Below are 6262 nucleotides of genomic sequence, written 5' to 3' on the forward strand. Positions count from 1 at the left end.
CCCCCCCCCCTTCAGCTTGAAACCACCTGATGCCACAGAGGGGGACAGAGCTCCTGTGGAACGTTCTATTCCATTGACACAGAGCAAGGAATAAACCCAAACTATTGCCTGGGTTTGTTCCCTGGGGGTCTCTGCAGCAGCAAGCCCAGCACCACACTGACTGCTCTGGGCTGTGCAGGCATTTGTGGTTCTGCCTGTCTCACACACACACAAAAGTCTGGTGTAGTGCTGCCCTCAGGAAACCCACCCAACCTTGCTCCAGCTAAAGCCGTGGAATTTGTCTTTGTTTCCCTTGGGTTCAGGGTGAGGCTGTGCCTGTATCCTGCCCAGAGGCTCAGAAAAGCATTTCTCCCATCCCACTGCAATCTGCTGCTGCAGACAGGACCCAGGCACTGGTGGCACTGGGAGTGAACAGCAGAGTGTTTCCAGGGGCCTATGTGAAGGAACACAAGTGTCCAAAGAAACCAGCACAAGTGTCCACAGAAGTTCCAGTCCTTCATCCGTGAATGAGCTCGTTCAGCCCTGGAAAAACTAAGTTTTATTTCCATGGAAGGAGCTTTTTCCCACTTTAACGTGGGTTTAGTTCCAAACCAGTTTCTTCATTTCCTCCTCCTAATTTCCCTGAAGGACACTGACAGAGACCATGGACACTGACAGGGATCACAGAGTTTATCTCTTGGCCATACAGCTCCTGCTGTTTGGCAGCACAGGAGAGGTTAATTAGAGCCCAGGCTCCAATTGCAGGGCTCCCCTTGAAGACGAGCTTGAAATCAAACAACTTTCCTGCTGGAGGGTTAAATTCAGTCCCCATCACCTTTTTTTGGGCTGAATCTTCACATTTTGGAGTATTTTTTAGCTGAATCTCAACTTTTTGCAGTTTGGGGTGGTGAGGGTCTTCTTGCTACTTTTGAGGGTTTTTTTAACTGAATCTCGATGGTTTTGGTTTTTCTGGGCTGAATCTTGGTGTTTTGAAGGTTTTTATGGTCACAGGATGCCCGGTGAGTTCTAGAGAGGGACTTGGGCAGGAGGAACCCCCAAGCCAACGCGCTCAGCCCTTGTTTTTCTCCCCATCAGGATTTGTCCTTCCCAAAGCTTGGGCGGATGGAGGAGGAGGCTGCGAGGAAGAGGAAGATGCCGCGGGCCCCCCAGGCAGGTGAGGAGGAAGTCAGTGGTCCTTTGGGCCAGTGTTGTGCTGGCTCTGGCAGCCGAGCATGGCCCCCGGCTGCAGGACAACCCCGCTGCCGCCGCCGTCCTGCCGGGGCCGGAGTTGGGGGGATGTCCTTGGCCTTCCCTGTGGGCCGGAGGCAAATCCCCTCCCTGTCCTTCTTGCTTCCTGCCCCAGGCCCCGAGCTGAGGACGGAGAGCCCAGAGGACAAATCCCCCCGTCAGACCCTGGTGGGAGAGGCCGTTTTGAAGGGCTCCACGGCACAGGAAGGCAGTGGGGAGGAAAAGGCCCAGAGATCCCCCCACAGGAGGGGCTCCAAAGCCAGCCCAGGGTGCTCTGAGGAGGAAAGAGCCAGCCTGTGCCGGGAAGGCGGCCAGAGCTTGAGGGGGAGCTCTGACCTGGTGGTCCCTGAGCAGCCTCCCAGCAGGGAGAAGCGCTTCAGGTGCTTGGAATGTGGGAAGAGCTTCAGGCAGAGCTCCCACCTGATACAACACCAGCGCATCCACACTGGGGACCGGCGCTACACGTGTGGGGAATGTGGGAAGAGTTTCAGGGACAGCTCCGACCTGATCCGGCACAAGTATATCCGCACTGGGGAACGGCCCTACACATGTAGGGAATGTGGGAAGAGCTTCAGTGACAGCTCCACCCTCTGTACCCACAAGCTCATCCACACTGGGGAAAGGCCCTACAAGTGCTTGGAATGTGGGAAGAGGTTTCAGCGCAGCTCAAATCTCCTCCTGCACCAGCAGACGCACACGGATGAGAGGCCCTTCTGCTGCACCGACTGCGGGAAGGGCTTCAACCGGAACTCCACCCTTGTCACCCATTGGCGCATCCACACCGGGGAGAGGCCCTACAAGTGTGGGGAGTGTGGGAAGAGCTTCACCGACAGGTCTGGCTTGACCAGACACCAACGGACCCACCAGTAAGGGAAGCCCTACCAGTGCCTCGACTGCGGGAAGAGTATCGGCCGCTGCTTCCACCCCGAATGAAGCCCCTGATGGTGAGGCAACCCCTGGAGTCTAGTGACTGTCAGTGCATCCCTTTCGACCACAAAGGGTCAGTCCCCTTTCCCAGGGGCAGGTTCTGCCAACAGAACCCTTCTTGACGGGATGTGTGGAGATTCCTGCCTTGGCTGGGGACCCTCTAAGGTCACTGCTGGAGGTTGAGAGCAGAGATCTCCCCCCGAGCATTGGTCTGGGGGAGTTCCATCCATCTCTAATAAAAATTATTGCTTTTGTGCCAGCTTAAGTAGAATTGCTTCAACAATTGCTTTAGTGTAGGGCACTGTCCTATCTTATCCTGTACTCCTGGTAGTTTTAGTGTTTCTATTGTGCAGTAAATAATTCTGATGAAGATCTTTTGTTTGATCCTTTGTAACCCTAAATCATTTGCCATCATTAAAACCTTGGGACCAAAGTGGTTCAGTCACACCTCTGTAATTCCTCCAAACTGAAAGTGTTGGCATAATCCAAGGCTGAGATTGGATCCAGCAGCCCCCACCACCCCACAGTAAGTTTGGAGCTCAGTGTGTAAGTTTTGTTGCTGGCTCTCCACAAAATTGCCGAGACCCAGCGAAAAAGCCTAGTCCCCCGAGAGGGAAGGAAAAAAACCCGAACAGCCAAAGCTAGAGCAAAAATATATATTTACAATTATATATACAATTTGAATGTATTCTACACATGATTGGGAGCTCCCGAGGGGGGAAAAACGGGAAGGGGAAACAGAGATAAAAAAAACCCTAAAACAAATATCCTCCAAATATACACCATTTCTATAGAGCTAGCGAATAAATACAAAGAAATTAATTAAATACTTCCCTGAACAAGATATCAGAACTGTGTGAAGCACCAACCAACTCCCCCACACCTCCCGAAGAGACTGGAGATAACGGCAGTTCTTACCAGTAGGCCCTGGCCTATACAAGCAAAGACTGTCTGGGGAGAGACCTGTTGCATTCAGCCACCGGGGGAGAGAAGAGCGCGAGCTCTCTTATCTGCGCCTTTTTATATGTTGTGTTGCGGAAAGGGACGATCTGGAATACTTCCTTAGATTTCTGACCCCGTTGCTAAGGAAGGCCTAAAAAATCCAAAAGCCAACCCACTACATTCTCCACCTCTTATTCCATATAATTTCTTTACGTAACACTTATATCTCGCACGTATCTATACCTATATATAGTCCTTGTTTTATTTCAAAGCTGTTGTCTGTCGTTGAAGATCAGCACCAACAGCAGCTCAGTTTGGATCCTTGGCCCTTTCGTCACAATCACAGTTCTGGTTTTAGGGCTGGTTCACTGCTCTGGGTTGTCTCATCATTGGATACTGGCATCCGCTTTGTCCAGGTCTTTCTCATCTGGTGTCTGATCTCCTGTAAAACACAACTCAAGGCACAGAATTAGTTTTTCCCCAAGGTTAGATTTCATTGAGGCACACACTGGATTTCTCCATCCTTCCTTATAACCCACCAGGTATATCCTGGCCCTTGAGCGAAAACAATCCCATGAATGGGCTTGTCTTGGCCTGAGGCAGGAGTAACTCAAACAGCCTTACCTACCATACCTCTCAGATGGATTGCTGGAACTTTGTCTCAATCTACAGTGTGGAGGGATTCTGCTTGGGCAGGGCCAACTCAATTGACAGAGCCTCTAGTGTTAACTAGCCAGGTGCCCCTGGCTAAGTGCTTATCCCAGTTTTTGAAAGTTCCCCCACCTAGTGCCTTTAGAGTTGTCTTTACTAGTCCATTACACCTTTCAACTTTCCCAGCAGTGGGTGCATGATATGGAATGTGATATACCCATTCAATACCATGCTCCCATGCCCAAGTGGCCACTAGACTGTTCTTGAAATGAGTCCCATTGTCTGACTCAATGCGCTCTGGAGTGCCACGTCTCCACAGGATCTGCTTCTTGAGACCCAGAATGGTATTTCGGGCCGTTGCATGTGGTACTGAATATGTCTCTAACCATCCCATGGTTGCTTCCACCATGGTAAGCACATAGCGTTTACCTTGGCGGGTCTGTGGCAACGTGATGTAATCAACCTGCCATGCCTCTCCGTATTTATACTTATCCCAGCGTCCACCATACCACAGGGGCTTCAGTCTTTTTGCTTGCTTAATAGCGGCACAGGTTTCACAGTCATGGATAACTTGAGGAATGGTATCCATGGTTAAATCCACCCCTCGGTCTCGTGCCCATCTGTGGGTGGCATCTCGGCCCTGATGACCTGAAGCATCATGGGCCCATCGAGCTAGGAACAACTCTCCCTTCTGCTGCCAGTCTAGGTCTACTTGTGACACTTCGACCTGTGCAGCTTGGTCCGCTTGTCTGTTGTTATCGTGTTCTTCATTAGCTCGACTCTGGGGTACATGGGCATCTACATGGTGGACTCTCACATTCAGACTCTTCACTCTGGCAGCGATGTCCTGCCACAAGTCAGCAGCCCAGATGGGTTTTCCTCCACGCCTCCATCTTCTTCCATCGGTCTAACCATCCCCGTAGGGCATTAGCTATCATTAGCTATCATATTAGAACCTTGGCCATCCTTCTCTTTCTGCAATGTCTAGGGCCAATTGGACACTTTGAGTTCCACAAACTGATTTGATTCGCCTTTACCTTCAGTGGCTTCCGCCACTCATCGGGTGGGACTCCAAACGGCTGCTTTCCACTTCCGGCTCCTCCCTACAATACGGCAGAAACCATCAGTGAAAAGGGCATAGTGCGTCTCTTCATCTGACGGCTGATTATATGGCAGAGCTTCTTCAGCTCGACTCACTGGCTCTTCTTCTTCATCTGCCAGACTGAAGTTCCCACCTTCAGGCCAATTAGTTATAATCTCCAAAATTTCAGGGTGATTCGAGTTCCCGATTCGGACACGTTGCGTAATCAAAGCAATCCACTTGCTCCATGTGGCATCGGTAGCATGATGCATAGAGGGCACCTTCCCTTTGAACATCCAGCTCAACACTGGTAATTGGGGTGCCAGGAAGAGCTGTGCTTTAGTACCAATTACCTCTGAAGCTGCTCCTATGCCTTCGTACGCTGCTAAGATTTCCTTCTCCATAGGGGTGTAATTGGCCTCAGAACCTCTGTAGCTTTGGCTCCAGAAACCCAGTGGTTGCTCTCATGTCTCGCCAGGCACCTTTTGCTAGAGGCTCCATGAGGACCTTTGTCTCCAGCTGCAGTGTAGAGCACATTCTTTACATCTGGTCCCGATCTGACTGGTCCAAGAGCCACAGCATGTGCAATCTCTTGCTTGATCTGCCTGAAAGCATGTTGTTGTTCAGGATCCCACTGGAAGTTGTTCTTTTTACCGGTCACAAAGTAAAGAGGGCTCACAATCTGGCTGTACTCTGGGATGTGCATCCTCCAAAAGCCTATGGCTCCCAGAAAAGCTGGGGTCTCTTTCTTGTTTGTTGGTGGAGCCATTGCTACAATCTTGCTGATTCCATCTGTTGGTATCTGGCATCGTCCATCTTGCCATTTCACCCTAGGAACTGGATCTCTCTGGCAGGTTCCTTGACCTTAATCTTCTTCATGGTGAAACCGGCCTTGAGGAGAATCTGGATAATCTTCTGTCCTTTCTCAAAAACTTCTTCTGCTGTGTTCCCCCATACAATGATGTCATCGATGTACTGGATGTGTTCTGGAGCCTTACCCTTCTCTAGTGTGGCCTGAATCAGTCCATGGCAGATGGTTGGACTGTGCTTCCACCCCTGGGGCAGTCGGTTCCAGGTGTAATGAACACCCCTCCAGGTGAAAGCAAACTGTGGCCTGCACTCTGCCGCTAAAGGAATGGAGAAGAACGCGTTGGCAATGTCGATGGTGGCGTACCACTTTGCCGTCATCGCCCAGTATGGACCAGTATGGACCAGTATGGACCAGTATGGACCAGTATGGGGGCTGTGGAGAGAGACGGAGTGTTAGGGACCAGTGTGGACCAGTATAGACCAGTATGGACCAGTATGGACTGGTGTGGGGGCTGTGGGGAGGGAGGAGTGGTTAGAAACCAGTATGGACCAGTATGGACCGGTACAGACCAGTATAGGGGCTGTGGAGAGAGAGGGGGTGTTAGGGACCAGTATGGACCAGTA

At 51.1% G+C, this 6262-nt stretch overlaps 1 long non-coding RNA gene across 1 annotated transcript; it reads right to left on the bottom strand.

Moving 5' to 3' along the window:
* Positions 1–855: 855 nt before the first annotated feature.
* Positions 856–5262, bottom strand: LOC113980365. Its single transcript, XR_003538128.1, has 3 exons — positions 5182–5262; positions 1807–1808; positions 856–867 (listed from the first exon to the last, which is right to left on the bottom strand). It is a non-coding gene; the product is annotated as an uncharacterized LOC113980365 (long non-coding RNA).
* Positions 5263–6262: the final 1000 nt, after the last annotated feature.

This window comes from Neopelma chrysocephalum, unplaced genomic scaffold (genome assembly GCF_003984885.1).
Source record: "Neopelma chrysocephalum unplaced genomic scaffold, ASM398488v2 Primary Assembly neopelma1_93869, whole genome shotgun sequence".
In the NCBI taxonomy this organism is placed as follows: Eukaryota; Metazoa; Chordata; class Aves; order Passeriformes; family Pipridae; genus Neopelma; species Neopelma chrysocephalum.